This window comes from Anas platyrhynchos, chromosome 21 (genome assembly GCF_047663525.1).
Source record: "Anas platyrhynchos isolate ZD024472 breed Pekin duck chromosome 21, IASCAAS_PekinDuck_T2T, whole genome shotgun sequence".
NCBI lineage: Eukaryota > Metazoa > Chordata > Aves > Anseriformes > Anatidae > Anas > Anas platyrhynchos.
In genome coordinates, this window is record NC_092607.1 from 12,061,806 (window position 1) to 12,078,970 (window position 17,165).

Consider the following 17,165-nt stretch of genomic DNA (forward strand, 5'->3'; position numbering starts at 1 on the left):
AGACTGAGCAAAGCCATCAGGAAAATACTTCTGAGAGGATACTTAGACCTTGGAGTTGTGCGGTGCTCTGCTCTACTGTCCTCTCTGGGTAGCACCCAGAATGAAATTGGGCATAGAAGAAGACCTGAATGAGGGTGGCATCACTGGTCCTTGAGAGAATAGTAGAGGGAGACTCCAGTTTTAAAAGCCACCAGAAGATCCTTCTTTCAGGCTTAACCTAATTTTCTGATTAAAAGTTGTGAATTGAAGTTTGGGTCTCACAGGTCTCTGTTTTTGGTAATTGCATAAATGACTCTCTAAGGACCCTGTTGTATCACAGTATGAACGGATTTCAGAGGTGTTCCTGAGAGACCCATGAGATACTTCAGGGGAACAAAATTCCTTAAAAACACTTTATTTTTATACAAAACCAAAGCTTCTACATTTAAGAATGCCCAAGTCATGAAGTTTTATAAAAGGATAGGTTTCATGTTTAAAGCATAGCTTTGGCAGATTGTAGCTGAAACATAAAGCATATAGCATGGGGGGGCAGGACATGACATGACAAATACATTGCATTAGTAGGCAGACATAAATTAATTTTGGAGCTCTGTGTACAGAAATAGATGCAAAATGCCTCTACTTACTACAACAGTAAGGGATCAAAACTTTGTAAAGGCATCAGTGGCCAGAGGACTGTTGTCCTGAATTGTTACCCATAATAAGTCTATGAAAGATTAAAAGAAAAGTTGACTTACATTTATTGTCTGTTCAAGCATGGGCTTTTAAATTGGTAAACATTTCCCAAATGGACTTTTATTAATTGACTGATTTTCAAGTCAGAGTGCTGTACCATTTCTTGTGTTAATTGTTTTGAGCAACAGCCTTTAGTTGCCTAACTACCATATTCTGAATATTTCTAGCTACTGCTTTTTCCCATGAGACTTCTGTAAGGAGGCAGAGAGGCCATGAAAAGAATTTAACAAGAGGTCAGATAAACCTTTCAGCACTTTATGAAAGCCTGACAAATCTTTTGGCCCATGGAAAGCTTGCTATTGAGATAGTGATGCTAAACTGCAGGCAAAGACAACAAAAATACAAGGCTTTATTTATTTATTTATTTATTTATTTATTTATTTATTTATTTATTTATTTATTTATTACAACAGATCCAATGGGTGTCATACTCCTATGTGCTAAGATTTTTATTTCTGCATAGATTAATTTTTTAAACCTGTAACATCACTAAGGAACTGCATATTATGTTAGAATAACTTTATGAAGGGAGACAAAAATAATTTTGCTCAAGTTAGGAAATGCCAGCATAAAAATGCCACTACAATCTCTACTTGGTCTTTCTCCCTTTTGCAGAAAAAATGCCACATTTAATTACATGCCTGTGTGCTGCTTTTTTTTTTTTTTTTTTTTTTTTTTTTTTTTTTTTTTTCCCCTTAACCAGGTATTTGCCTTTTTCAATATCTGGACTGAAATAATGTTTGAGCCTATAATAGGCTGTGCAGACAAGATAGCAGTTTTCCATTGGAGATGTTGTTACACTTTTACTCGAAGTTTACAAGTGCAACGTGGAGCAAGGAGGAGATGGTAGAAGGAAAAAGAGTTTCAGATTAACCCGTTTCAGTTGCATTGCTCTGTCTGGGTGCCTCTGTGTTCCTGCTGCAGCTCATCACTAATGGTGTTCTTCAGTTTCCAGATTCCCCACTTGGAAAGCAAAAGTAATTGTTGTAGTAAGAGCAATCCCATGCTTCATGGGCATGAGGCAGGATTATTTGTACAAACAAATTTGCCCCACTGGGTTTTGCTGTTTGGATACTGTTCTGCCAACAGAGCAGTTGTATAACATAAAACTGTATATATGTGTATAACAAAACTGTATGTATAGAGTATAACATACTCGGAATGCTGATACACTACTGTTGGAAAAAAAAAAAAAAAAAAGAAAGAAAGAAAATTAAGGTTTTAAGGAAAAAAAATAAACAAACAAACAACAACAACAAAACATGATAACCTTGATCATTTTCAGCTCCTTTTTTCCCATGCTAGCTTTGTTTGCCAAAGCTATATTTTCACTTGCAAAAGAGCTGAAGTGTGTTAAGAATTCACTATCCCCCAGTGTGTTACAGACCTACCTGCTGAAGAGCAGTCACGGAGTGGGTGAGCATCCCTAAATTGTTGCAACATAAAAGAATATGAATTTGCTCAAACTCCCTGCTGCAAATGTCTGGCTTAACCTCTGGAAGCCTTTTTCACTTTAAAGTTTTAACCCGCATGGAAGAATTACCATAATTCGTGCAAAGCTGTTCTCTGAGCTGTTCTCTGGCCCAGCCCAGCAGGTAATGCATGCTGTGTGAGTGGTTGTGTGCACAAATGGCTGCTCCAAGAGCTCTAAGTGAGCCCAGGTCTCCACAAATTTGAACCTGGGACGTATCAAGGATCAACAGGAGATTTTTCTTCAGTCTATCCTAAAGGAAGATTGTATCCTCTAATTCCAAACTTGTCTTGTGAAATTTCAGATCCACGGATTAAATGTATATTTTTCTTACTCAGCTGCTTTTTGCAGCCAAACCTCCTACACTAGCTACAAGTAATTCACAGCACTCTAAGAGAAAGAGAGAAAGAGAGAAAAGACAGAGAGAAAGAAAGAAAAGAGAGAGGGAGAAAGAAAAGAGAGAGAGAGAGAGTTAGGCAGTTTCTTTAAATTGTTCTTGGGAATGTGCTGCCACAACGAACAACAATTGTTTTATCACAGAAAACATCAAATTCCAATAGCTCAGAATGTTCTGATTTCTACTTGATTTGTTTTCCTTTGAAGAGAGGAGAGGTTTTAGAATAAACACTTCTATCAGTGAGAGGAAACTCTGATCATAAACCTATTCAGCAGAAATGAAGAACAAAGACTGCAAGAACAATTTATTCTAATGAGCTCATGTGTAAGGATTTAGTGGGTTTCTGGTTCCTTTCCTGTTAACAGTAGCAATCACACAGTACAGCAATAACTGTCGTGAACCAATCTAGTTAGAGTGCCGTATAGGTGTGAGATGGAACAAAAAAATGCAAGGAATTTAAATAAGTGCAAATATCCATGCATGTGCTGATCAATACGTGACATTTGATGAGCATCTGCTACTTTAATAAAGAGTAAATCAAGTACTGGGTATTAGATAATGGGGCTAGACTGCTTCTCGGTTATTTCATCTCAAATGGATACAGCTGCTGCAAGATAGTTCTTATTGTGGAAACTGCAGTGCAATGCATTTATTTTTATATGATGCATCTCACAGAAGCTGCACAAGCACAGGAAATAAAGTTTCTACAATACCATATCTCCTCCTTTCTTCTCCTTTGCTCTTCTTGGCTGCTAGCAGTGCCAGATACTTTTTCCATATTAAACTGTTACTTCTAAATTGTGTCTTCCGAACTAGGTAAATTTGAACAAGTTTTCCAGTATGCTATCAGAACAATTTTCCAGCATTGCCTAGAGGATATATTAAGAACAAAAATTCAAACACAATTCCAATTTACTTTTAAAGCAGACAAACTTTTCACACGTGGGAGTTTTATTGATTTGTAGTTGTAAAACAATGGATTTTTCTGTGAATCGGTTCTACTTTCTAATCTATATCGATAGTATCTTTCGAAAGATAGTATCGAAATAGTATCGAAATAGTATCAAAAGATACTATTAAACTTAAGCAAATATAATGCTTTTGTTTGTTTGTTTCCTAGAGAGAGAAATATCTGATTAATTTTATTGTGTTTTAAAGGTTTTATTTCTTCTCTTACTCTAGATGCAACATTGTACAACATACTGTTTAATAATTCTTTTAGATAATTCATACTAGTGATGAAATAGTTTGTCAGCAATTCTAAGTGTTTTGCTGTATGAATTCATATCAGTCTAATGCAGTAAAATGGGATTGAAGAGGAGCAATGTTACAGTATGTACTGGAGTTCTTCAAAAAGGAAATTCACTGCATTGTTGCTAGAAATGCCATGAGGTGGTATGGTACTTTATGCACTGGTTTGGTATTATATTTAAAGTAGAACTTTCTTTTCCAGCATTGCAATAAATTATTTCCAACCAGCCTGATAAGAGTAGGAAATAGATTAGCCTGTCTTCTAGGTCTAAATCTCATTTTCCCATACTACACAGTTTATTAATTGGGATCACAGGCAATTGTTGAAAATGATGGTACAGAACTGACATTTTTGATAATTTACAATGATTCTGATCACCTGAATCAATCTGAATTTTAGAAGCAGAATGGGAAATAATGTCTAAGTAGGTTAGATCAGAAAGCAATTACAAGATTTGCTTTGTTGCATTTATTGAGGAAGCCAAGTGAGAGCAGCAGTAGCACTTCAGCTCAGTTAGGTGGTAAAAAAAAATTAGAGGTGAATATATTTACCAGCAGCTGTTCATGATGATGGAGCTGAGTGATAAAAGCCAGGTTTGAGTGATAGGTATTTTTTAGCAAACAAGCTTCCTGGTTGTTCCTGAGGTATGTCTTTCTCCTCTGTAGTTCACTTCATCCTGGTCCACATCGAGCAGTGAAATGAAAAGTGCTGGATTTTATCCCAGTGTCCAGCTGAGTGTCACCCTTACTTTTCTCTTTAGCTTAGTGGTAAATTTCTCTTCTCTGGAGGGGATTTTCAATTCTTGAGGTGTTTTCTCTCACATTCCAGATGCTTATTAAACATTTCTAATGAAATGTCATGGTGGCCCATTGTTTCACTCCTTCTCCTTTTGGGCCTGATCCAGTACAAACTCTGCCTACTCGTGTAGCTTGAAACCAGTGAGTATCCCCATCAAATTTAATGGAACCACTCTAACTCTTGAGGCTCACCAGATCCACCTCCAGTTAAGAATTTTGCCAAAAGATTTATTATTATTATTATTATTATTTTATTTTCCCTGGGGGCTTCTGTTTACCTGGAGGACTGTAAGAAAGAATTTCCATAGCTTTGGTGAACACAAGCTGGCAAGAGGATTTATAGGGAACTTTTCAGGGATGTCAGCAGTATGGTGCAGGTCAGCTGGAGGAGACTTCAAACTTCCACTTTGCAAAGCGACTTCAGACAGTAGCAGAACAGGGCTTCCAATTTGTAGTTGATGTGTTGCAACCTGTTTTATAGACAGTGGTGTTAATCACAGGCTGAACTCTGCAAACAGGCAACCACTGCCCTCTGTCTCCTTAGGACAAAAAAAAAAAGGGGGTGTGGGGATTAATTAATTACCAACGACACATCGTCACATTCTACAAAATTACAGTTCTAGAATATTGTGCTCAGTGGGACCTGCCATTTCAAAATTAAAAGCTAAACCATTTACTAAAAAGCTGTCATCATGCTTGTTTAGTTGCCTAATTGCTTCATCTTTAATATGTACTCATACTGTTACAAGCCACTTTTGCCAAACTAAATTAGAAAACATATATTACAAAGAGCAGGTGACTTACAAAGAGCATCATTCTAATTATTCTCTCTCATTTTTCCAGTAACAAACACTGTAATTGTTATGGGCTTAGGTTTCCTGCAGAGCAGCCTAGAGGCAAACCTTGTGCACTAATACTTGAGCATAACCTTCTCTCTGCCCAGTCTCATTATTATGCAAAAAGGTGCTGAGAATAACAAAACTTGTATTTGTTTCCTTGAAACATCATCTATCAGGTTGTGTCCTTGGAGACCCAGGAAAAAATGCAAACACGCTAAAAATAAAAGGAACAGTTGTGTCACATTCAGCCTTTATCATCTTAATATTGAAAGCTTTGAGAGTTCAAACTATTTAAGAAGCTATACATGTTGAGGGAGTAGAGTTTATTGGCTGACTGTCACAGAGATAACTGAATTTAATTTTATTTTCATTCTTGGAACTAATTGCAGGCATATCTAGACCTTTGGATAAGTGCCCTTCTTGTTATGAAATAAATACAAATAAATAAATGATAATGTATAACTGACCTAACGACAGCACTTTATTTCCACCTCAGGCCACAGAACTACATGATGGTCTAGCTAAAATGCTAACTAATTGTTAGCTGAGATTTTTCTTGTCTGTTATAGGAATCTTAGACTATTCTTGAATTTGCAGGAAAAAAAGTTTTTGACCAGTGACAATATAGTATAATGTAATTTATTAAATGCACATAAACTTTCTGTCACTTAATTTTATCATCTAATTTCACAAAGTCCTTCAAGCACTGATCACAACCATTTCCCGTACTGTTCAAAGAGTAACTGAATTAAGTTTTTTCATATTTCTGATGCACAATAAATTTCAGATGTTTGTTTAACAATGAACCAAAAACCGGCATAACAGATTTACTCATTTGTTATAGATTTATATAGATTACTGGTTTTGAGGGTTTTTCTTGACACAACAAACAATATACAATAAATAATGTAGGGCGTAAGCATTTGTGCTGGACAACTCTCTGTGTTTGAGTTTGAGTTCAAGGGAAACCATTGAAGCGGTTACCACCAAAGTTGTCCTCTGCTAGAAAACAAGAGTGAATGGAGATAAGGAAGGGGAAATATAAATTGCCTGAGTAGAGAATCTCTTCTTTTTGCCTGGCTAAATGCCTCTCATAGAGCACCGGCCATATTTTTAATCAGCACCAGCACAGCTAGCATTGTCATCTTCCTGCCCATGCATGACAAATCTGTGTATCTTATCATAAACTCTTTTTTTCCTAAAACAACACTCTCCTTCCATTTTGCTATATCACTCGTCTCCTCACAATAGTAGTTGCATGTGCCTTTGTCATCTGTGTAGCATGATATGCAGAGACCTCTCTAAATAAAATTGAAATCATCACAGTTCTTGCTTAAAACACTGTTCATCTGGAATATTTTAGTCTATGTCTAGAGTATTTTAAAACATTCTTATAGATCTCTTCCTCTTCATATTCTCTCAAGCTTTCATTGAGTTCTGTGATCTTTAAATTATGACTTTTTAACTCCTGTATGATGTAATTTTAAGATCTTCGATTTATAAAAGCTTTGATTTATTTTTTTAAAGGGAAAAAGAGACATAATCGGGTGCTTTATAAAAGATGACAGCTTCATCTCAGGTTGAGTAGGCTGACCAAACTTTAAGCTTCCACACCAAGTAAACAATGTGTCTTTCTCTCCACATTCATGGATGCTTTTCTGTATTGTTATTTTTGCAACATTTTGATAGTTTTGTGCACAGAAAGCAAATAGTGAGGAAATAAGTTCTTTTTAAGTGTTGATAAAAAAAAAAAAAAAAGGTATAATTATTTTGGAATAAAATTATTCTGATGGAAAACTGATTCTAAAATTGTTTTCCTGTAATTGGTTTTAAAGTAATAGATTTTTTAATTCATTTTATTCTCTGCTTTGCCTCTCAGCCGTTCCTTTTGAAGATATTTGGAGGACTTTGAGGGGTTATAGGACAGCTGGCTCTCTTCCTTTTTCTTCCCCTTTGTTTTCTTTCTGTTGTTTTATAGCTGAAAGTAAAAGGGAAGCTCAGACAAGCTTGGAAAAAGAAAACTCTTTAAGGTGGTGTGATTTCTTTTTCTAAAAAATACGGAAAACAGACAAAGATGACATATTTTGAAGACATTGTGACTATTGTTTGAAACTCTGTATATATATATATATTTATATATATTTTTATATTTATATACTTTTAATCACTAGGTATATTCGGTGTTTTCTTGAGATTTTTTTTTTCTGCAGCAACAGTTCAGCTAATTATGATAGATCAACATGTCACATTATGTGCAGATTGTAATTCAGAAAGGTGCTAAAATTCTGAAGATTATGTCAGATGAGGAATCCAAATACATCTGTGCATGAATTTATCTTGCCAATAATTCAATGAGTAAAAAGGGAGGAGTTACCTATTTCCATATCTGTCCTGTATTCAGTGAAGTTAAGGAAAAGTTTTTGAGGGGTTAGACTGCAAGGAAAAAGGACATAACTCTACCACTTTTGTCTTGGTAAATACTGCAGCTCTCATATTAAATTATGTGTAATCAGATAAAACAGCTAGGCTCACTTAGGGAGCTTCTTGGTGATACCTAATTATTACTGGCATGTACCTCTGTGTGTGCGCACAGACAGCAAGGGTTTATCATGACCCTTTTACTCAAAAGTGATAGCAGTGATGCAGATCAATACAAATGTGTTTCAGCCATTCCATTATCCCAGTATCACAAAGGCCAGGCATTCTATACAGTACAGAAATATTTGAGATGTGGTTTGGAGGTTAATTATAATTAAATGCTTTGTAAAACAAGTAGTTAATTATAATTGTGATCTTTTCTGTAAAGCTTAGCACCTTTGTTAGTGTTTCTAACTCTACAAGTTATATAAATAAATAAATTAATAAATAACACTGAAGAACCTGAATAAATAAAAGAACTAATTTATGCTGAAGAGCATGTAGCTGTTCAAATCCAGCTGCTCAGGCCCACACATATGCAAAGGTGTTGGTATCTACTGGGTCTTGTGTTATCTTCCTTTAATGGGTACAAAATTTACAACAGTTTTAATTATAGCAAAAATCTAGGTATACTTTGGTCTCACTACAATATATTATGCCTCTTGCCCAGCCATTACTGAGGGGTTTCTAGAGAAAGACAAGGATAACAACTTTGGGAGGGACTAGAGACTGAGGCAGAACTAGAGATGTTGAGGCACCTGGTGGCTGATTCTACAAAATACACCAGGAAGAACTGGGGTTACTGCACTGGGTAATTGTAGGGATATGTGGGCTAAATCCCTAGGTATCAGGCCAAGTCCATTCTGATACTCATGAACCAACTTGTTTTCTGCGGTTTGGCTGCAGAGACATTTGGACTATGAATGTGAGCCTTATGATGATGGATTCCCAGTCAAAGTAAAGATGAAGTGATCAAAGGTGCTTGATAAATTGATGCGTTCATTTATCATACAGTTATCCAATTTATCACATGGGTAAACAGCAAACTGTGAGTGATGACAAAGATTTTATTAACAATTATCTCTGGTAAATATACTTTTTAGGAAGACCCATTATTTGAAAACACCTCCATCAAACGTGAATAAGCAAAGCTTCCATTTCTGGTGCACAAAGTCTCCTTCCCTGGGCAATCTTTGCTCCGTGATGTACACCAAGATCTCAGAGATAGATCTGATTTCCTTTTGCCACTGAACATGAAGGATAAGACAAGGCAAAGGTTTATTCAGCTACAGTAGCATTCAATGCAAACACAGCTTGAAGTGTAATGGCAGAGTAGTAGGTGGGTAGATGTGCACTAATATTGACCTTCTTTCTTTACCACAGGATTATTCTGGGACTGTGTGGACCAGATACGCACTTCATGCAGGTAAAAGAATCACTTGAGACTACTTCAGACCTTCAGACTATATTTTGATAGTCCCAGGGAGAGGCTTTGTTATCGAACCTTATGGTATTGAGTGGTACCCCACCCTATCTATACACTAGACTTGGCTTATGATGGGAACTGTGACTCATGATGGGAATTGCCAGCACAACCTGGGGAAAAAGAAAAAAGAAAAAAAAAAAGTGATTTTAAAGTTGTTTTGTATTGTTGAAGCAGTATAAAATGGCTTATTATATGAAGGCTGAGATCTAGTCCCTTGTATCATGATAATTCAAGATCTATAATTCTTAATGCTGTTTATGTCAAGGAGAATTTTTAGTCCTTCCTTCCAAAGTTCATTATTTTTGTTGTTTTGGTTTTAATGGCAAGATAGGATTAACTATGCATGTCAATTTTTTAACATCAGTAGAGCAGATCTAATTTTACCTAAGCAGTTGAGGGTCTGACAGATCTGGTGACCTTTTATTACAACGTCATTTACAAGTATGATTAAATTATTCACCATGGCTGAACTGATACCCAGATTAGATATATTTTTCTCATGAGGCACTACAAAATATACTACTTTACCCTTCGCTGCTCACTCTCTGCCCAGCGTTTTTGAAAGAAGATTTCACATTTCATTGTTCACTTCAGCTAAGGTGACCCTGGTCTGGGTAATTTATTCCAAGTCAGTTTAGAAAACTAATTTCTCTGGGAAATGCATATGTTTGTGCTCCATGCTGGGGATTTAGGGTGTGATCCTACAATCCCTTTGCTCTTGACTTCCTGCTGAGTTTGTTTAGTTGTATGAAGAAAATGTGTGATGTTGCTAATATAAGAATCCGGACAGTGCAAGCAGGCAAAGGAGATGGGCTGCAGCTTTGTCAGAAGCAGACGGAATAGCATTTAGGAGTTCTTATCAGTTGTGGATTCATACAACTGTGTTTGAAATATAGCTACAATGTCACTCTGATTGTTAAACTGTTTTAGCTTTTCCACAGTCTCAGATAGAAAAGAGTCAAAACTTTGGGGAAAACTCTTAGCACCCTTCTGCTGTGTTACATTAGAGTAATAGTGCCAAGCTCTTCTGGGTTTGCTGACTTCCCCGAGCTGATGAATGTGCGCTTGTCATATGATGTGGCAGGGGCTCCAGATGACACACTTTTTCCATTTGGTGCAGCTCAGATGTCAACCGTACCTCTGCCAGTGAACAGAGTAAAAGATATTATTGCAATTTGGGTCAGTTCCCCTAGATTTTGCTAGAATATACACAGATAAATTTGAGGGCTTACTTGACCCTGATAGTTAAGATCCAAAAGTGATCCCCCTGCAATCTGATTGCACTCTGTTCTGTATAGTACTGCCAAGAGATCAAAGCATTAATTGTCCTCAGTGTTCCCATAGATAACCCCTTTATCCCTAACTTACACTGTGAGCCTTTATTTGAGGTGTGTGTTTTTGTCCATGCATACTCTCAAAATACATTTCTCTCTCACACTGGTACCTTTCTGCACACACTGTATTTCTAAATGCCTTTATGAAAACCAGAGTCGCAACTTGCTGCTACTGCAGAGGCGTCAGTCCTAAAGATTTTTTTTTTTTTTTCCTGGTGTGTTATTTTCCCCCTATACTCTTATGTGAGCAAACTGCTCTGTACTCCGTTTACATCCATTAATTTCAGAAACAAAAATGATGAAGAATAGTACAAGAAGAATAGTTCCTTCTGTGTTGATTATAGTTTCTAGATGCCTTCAAATTTTTCAAGGCTCTGAGTAAAATTGCTACAAATTTAGGCTTTTCATTGGTATTTAAAACCTAGTTCTTATTTTATAACAAAAAGAAAACTACAAATTATTCCCATTAATGTTATATGTAGAATCATATTTAAAATATCATAGAATATTTTGTATGGAGAAGAGGAGGCTCAGGGGAGACCTTATTGCTCTCTACAGTTACCTGAAAAGAAGGTGTGGGGAGCTGGGGGTCAGCCTCTTCTCACAGGTAACTAGTGATAGGACTAGAGGGAATGGTCTCAAGTTGTGTCAGGAGAGAGTTTAGGCTGGAAATGAGGAGACATTTCTTTTCAGAAAGAGCAATCATGCATTGGAACTGGTTGCCCAGGGAGGTGGTGGAGTCACCATCCCTGGGGGTGTTTAAGGAAAGTTTGGACATGGTGCTTAGGGACATGGTTTAACGGGTGATTATGGTGGTTGGGGGATGGTTGGACCAGATGATCTTGAAGGTCTTTTCCAACCTTAATGATTCTATGATTCTATATTAAAAGACATGTTCAAATTATGTTTGAATCATATTAAAATCATATATAATTTTATTCTGACTTCTAATGACATTTTATATGTCAAAATATATGCAAAGATTTTGCTCATACAAGTTCTTTTTTTTTTTTACTATTATTTCTTTAATCTTTCTCAAAAGTAAATGTTACTTTATCATTATTTTTTTGTTTCTTTGTTTTTGTTTTGTCCTGGGCCCTATTCCTTCCCAAAACAATTTTTTAAGAACATATATTAGACAAGCGGTGAAAACATGGAAAATCAAGGATATGTTTTATAGTAAAATCATTTGTGTTTTGATTGTTATTGTTGTCATGAACATGTGGATCAAAGATGGAAGCTTTATTGCCAGAAAATATTTATTTAGGTTGCCACCTATGCAGTGTATGCATAGTGACTATGCAGTATGCAGTGATCTAGCAGAGCTTTTAGGGAAAAAAAAATCACTTTCAAACACATCACTCAATGTGAGGAAAAACATTATGACTTATTCTGTGCTAGGAGTTCCAGATTTACAAAAATAGGTAATTCCCAAAGAACTGAAGAAGCTGAGTGTTATTAAAATCTACAAAATACCTTAGAAAGTCTGCCTTCCAACATCTGTGCTAATGTTACGATTAAGAATGTCTGCTGTGTTTCTATTCATTACCTATATTTTAAGTATTTAAAGCTACCAATTACTATAGAAAAAAATATATAAGTGGTTTTGGTTGTTTGTTTTTCTGTGTTGTTGTTGTTTTGTTTTGTTTTTCTTGTTTATTTGCTTTGTTTTGTTGTTTCTGTTTTGTTTGTATTTTGTTTTGTTTTATTAGCTTTAGAGTTTCAACCAAGACTCTTTCTTACAATATTTTTTCTCCCTCTTTCATCTTCTAATTAAAGAGGTGCCATCAGGAAATTTGGACTAATCTAATCTAAAATATTATTGCTGCTGTACACCAGAATATAGTGTGCTTGGTAAAGACCCAATAATCTGAAGAGAATTCTGCCACTGTAAAACAAGCATGAAAAGGATGAGAAAATCAGAGTGCAGTCTGAGATATATTCCGGAAAGAAAAGAAATGGTTGAACAAAGACATCTGAAATCTCTGCAGAGAATTCAAAGCAACAGCTAGTTTGGAGATTAACGTCAGTTCTATGTACAGGCCAGCAAGATCAGTCTTGTCTTCTTTAGTAAAAAATGTCTGGCTGAGCAACCTACAGAGCTCTACTCCAAATAGTTTCTGAGACTGGCCTTTTCTTAGCAAGAGTCATCTGAAATAACAGAAGGTAGAAATTTTTGAAAGAGAACAGGGGATTTATCCTCGTTTGCTAGGCAATTGTGCCAAAATCCAACTTGGTGGTCTAATAAATTGTTCTTCATTTATATAATGCCCTTTCTAGAGTAAGGTGTTTATTGGTTTGTTCTCTAATTAGAGGAGTTTGACCTAACTCCTGCAAGACCAGCTCAGTTTCTCAGCTTAATAAGAGTTGTTTTTTTTTTTTTTTCCTGATCCATAACCAGACTGTAAGCTGAGGTTTTTCTTTTTTCCAGAGTTCAGCAGTCTTTAATTTCTCTCCCTATTCAACATTTCTAGAACCTGGGTTACTGGGTGCCCAGATATGGGAATATGCAGTTGATTAACTACATTTGATTGGTCTTAAAAGATTCAAGGTATTAGGATTTTTCATACCTATACTTTTTTAATTTAGTTGTACCAATTAATTTTTATTACATTTGCCTCCTGGAGACAACTCTCCTTTTCACCCTACAGGAATAACTACTTTCTGAATAACAAGGGCTTGTTTCTGTTCTCACTGAAATCAATTGTAATGTGCTGACCTTCCAAAGTCTAAGCATCAGTGTAATAAATCTGAAATCAAGTCTCCCTATAGGAAGAGGTCCTTTCTGATTTATTTTCCAGCTTGTACTGGTACATCTGGAATACCTAGGTGACAATATATTTCACATGCCCAATTCTGTTCAGACACATAGCAGCAGATGAAATTGGCTTGGTTTCATGTAACAGAAAGTGATGGTATGAAAAGATAAGACCATTTCTTGGATAAATTGGAATTGGAGCAGAGGAGACGTAGGAATCTGTGACTCACCTACTAGGAACACATATTCATATCTCATATCCAAAAAAAAATCTTGATAGAGTTCCCTAAATACTGAAGCAACAATTTCTAGTCTTATGCCAGATCATTTTTTTTAGTAATGTCTCTTTATGGCTCAAATGATTAAAAGCACATAAAGACCAGAGATGTGGTGTTTCCTAATTTACCAGTTTTCCTTCTTTTACAGAAAGGAGATGACACTTTGAGAATGGCAGCACTGGGTCTCTCATTTCCTCTACATTTCATGTCACTGAGCCTATCCTGCTGGAAATTATCCACACCACATAGTTTTATTCTGAGTCTAACTCCATGGGCTGCTTTAACACTAATAATAATTCTAAGAAGGGAAAGTAATTAACTCCAGGATAACATGCTCCATGTGTAGCAGTCATATCCACTTGTAACGATGCAGATTTGTATAGTTTTGTTATCAGATTATATAGTATTGGATTACATTTACAATAACCACAACTTAAAAAAATAAATAAATAAAAATTAAAAAAAAAAAAAAGAGAAATGTTTTGCATGAAGGTGGTTTGAATCTTGTAAGAAATCTTTTTCCCAGTTTTCTTGCCTCTAAGAAGGCCATACTGATAGCATTTCTTGGGCCTGGCCAAAGACTTTCAAACATCGAGTTGTGAACAGCCTCCTCCCAGCTGTCTCCTGTGGTAATTAGTCTTCCATCACAGCACTGGAGCTATCTTTACATTGTTTTATAAGCCCTGTTTTTTTTGACACTATCTAAGTTTGTGTCAATGCTTTTTTTTTTTTTTTTTTTTTATTGCCTAGTGTAATTCCTTGGGATCTCATGTAATTTGTCATTTCATCCCCTTTTCTTTCCTTATGAGACTTACCACCCTTTTATTCATTTATCTGGATACATTGCAGAGAATCTCAGGCATCTCAATGTGCTACTGCTTCTCCCTTCTAAGCAAAGGACCAAGAGGCACCCCACTGAGCTCCTGCAGGTCCTGAGGAAGTTAGTGAATATTAGAGCACACATCTTTGGAGATTTAGCTCATTGAAATGCATAAAGGTGGCCCACTGCATATTATTAGTACGTCAGCTCCCAACCAGCTAAAACAAAAGTTACTAGTAGCTGGTTTTAGGGAGCAAACTGTGTTGGAAAGGGACCAGAGAGTTTTGAGTGAGAGCACAGGGTACAGGTGGGTAACCACAGATAGATGAACATGTGGACAGAGAAAGAGAGGAAAATGCAGAACGTCCCTTGCAAACAACAACACCAAAAAAAAAAAAAAAATGCACACAAACACATGAATACAAAAAAAAAAAAGAGAGAAAAAAAAGAAATGCTCCATGACTCTTTCTGCACATTTCAAAACTAATTATTATAACGAGGTCATGAGCAAAATGTGAAGGTTAAGGTCATTCCTGATTATTCATTTCTAGGCTTAGCCATGCTTCTCATACTGACTTAACAATTTTGCCTTTAGGCCCTGGAGAGCTAACCCATAGGTCCACCTTTACTAGCATGAACAGACAGTGAGTACCAACACTAATTTGGCTTCTGAATATGCTTGCAGATCCTTTATAACATTATATCAGAGGTGAATAACAATGCTACTTCCACACTGAGTTGAGAAAACAGCCTGAGGGCTCAAGAGCACCAACCACAAGTTAAGACTAATGTACATCTTATCATAAAAAATGTAATACAAGATAAATCTGGTCTGGCCTTGGCTTATTTATGACTGCATTGCTTAGAATTTAAAAATTATATTCAGTGAAGTGGGAGCTGAATTTCCTCTCAAACCAGCTTCTTTACATATTGTGTTACCTAGTGGGGACTTCTTAAGCATCACTTTTATCAATGTATAAATTAAATATAATCTTTTTCTTTCAACTTGTGCATTCTTGGTCCTGAGAAGAATTTCTGAACTTGTGAAATCTTTTGGTTACTTTGAAAATCAAATATAATTTACAGGCAAAGAAAAGATCAACTGTAGTGAGTTCAGATTCTCATGTAAGAGGAGCAGAAACCAACTAATTTGTTGCTTGTATTGCCAGCTAGGAGCCGGTAGCCAGTGATGCCTATTCCCTGCCTCCCTTTATTCTAGCATTTGGTGTGGCGGTGAATCTCTAGGTAGATCGATCAATTCAAGCTACTACATTTTAAGTGTCTGTACCATTCTTCACTCCATTTGTCATTAGCATTTCATCTGCTCTCATTGCTCTCATCGTGACTCCTTTCCAAGTAGAAAGAAAGATGTTTTTCCCCACTACTATTCCTGCCTTAGCTCGTTCAGGCCCTTTACCAAGCTGCATTATCCATTCCTTGCTCTCACGTGCTCTTGAAAGCATGGTGACCATTTGATCGATACAGCTTTCTGGGGGCGGTCTGCCCAGCACAGAGTGCAGTGTTGCTACCTACTCTCATTTATATTCCTCAAACAGCTCACTGTATCTGAAAATCTTGTTTGCTTTCCTCCACTGAGCCTCTACAATGAGCAGACAGCTTTAGGGATTTTTCTGTAATCACTTATAAATCTCTTCCCTGGTCAGTATTCTATAGCACCTCCCCATTGAACAGACACTTCCAGTTCCTATTACTCCTTTATTGTTGGATTTGAACTCAGTATTTTACAGCAATGATCTGCAACAGATCTTTTGGCATTTCAGTTACTGAAAAGTAAAGGATTCATTGTATCCCGTTTTTTTTTTGTTTGTTTTTTTTTGTTTGTTTTTTTTTTTGTTTTTTTTCCCAGTACAACTCTTCAAGTCCATTGGTAATGAATAAGATGGGGGACACCTGTCAGAAAAGAACATTTATCACCAAAAAATGATATTGTTTTTGAGAGGAGGGAAATATTTCTTCCTATGTCAAAAGCTCATTTAATCTTTTTTTAGGATTAAATTCCTGATTATTCATTTCAGGAATGACCTTCTAATTCATGTCAGCAGTTTTATTCAAGGGTCTTCCAAAGTTATTTGTGTGTCTGGCTTCCTTGGCTCCTCTATAGAAAATTGGCAGGAATTTATTCTGGAGGCTGGTATCCCTCTTGAGAGATGTCTCACTCTAAAACTGAAGTGCTATACCTCTGGTACCTCCTGTGCATGATGGCAACCATAAAAAATGGGTCTCAAAAGGTTTACCTTATGCATAGGAGCTAAAACTCAAACTTATTATTCACAAATACTTTCTTTTTAAAATTCATTTAGTATAAGCAAATGAACACACTCTGACTGCCATACGTTTTCTGTATTCTGACCTGACTGGAGTGCCATTTGAAAAGCTCTTAAATCAGTGTAGTTCTGATGCATTTATCTTATATGAAGAGATTAAAGTAAAATAAAACAACTATGTGTGAAAAAGCAAACTGCCTGGGTCAAGAACACCTGTAGTAGCAAACCAGCAGTGGCAGACAGCTTTGTTGTGATTTTTTAGAAAGTACGGTACATCAATCACTCTCTTCAGCTG

The 17,165-nt window shown here is 36.2% G+C and overlaps 1 long non-coding RNA gene across 4 annotated transcripts in view; it reads left to right on the forward strand.

The window, feature by feature from the left end:
* Positions 1-17,165, forward strand: part of LOC106019074 (uncharacterized) — a 178,158-nt gene that overhangs the window by 90,904 nt on the left and 70,089 nt on the right. For 3 of the 4 annotated variants that reach the window (XR_002404995.4, XR_011804487.1, XR_002405005.4), the window contains exon 5: positions 9,293-9,335. This is a non-coding gene — a long non-coding RNA (uncharacterized lncRNA). Of the gene's footprint in view, positions 1-9,292; positions 9,336-13,913; positions 14,211-17,165 lie in introns of those variants that run through there. The other variant, XR_002404991.4, reaches the window with a different exon arrangement.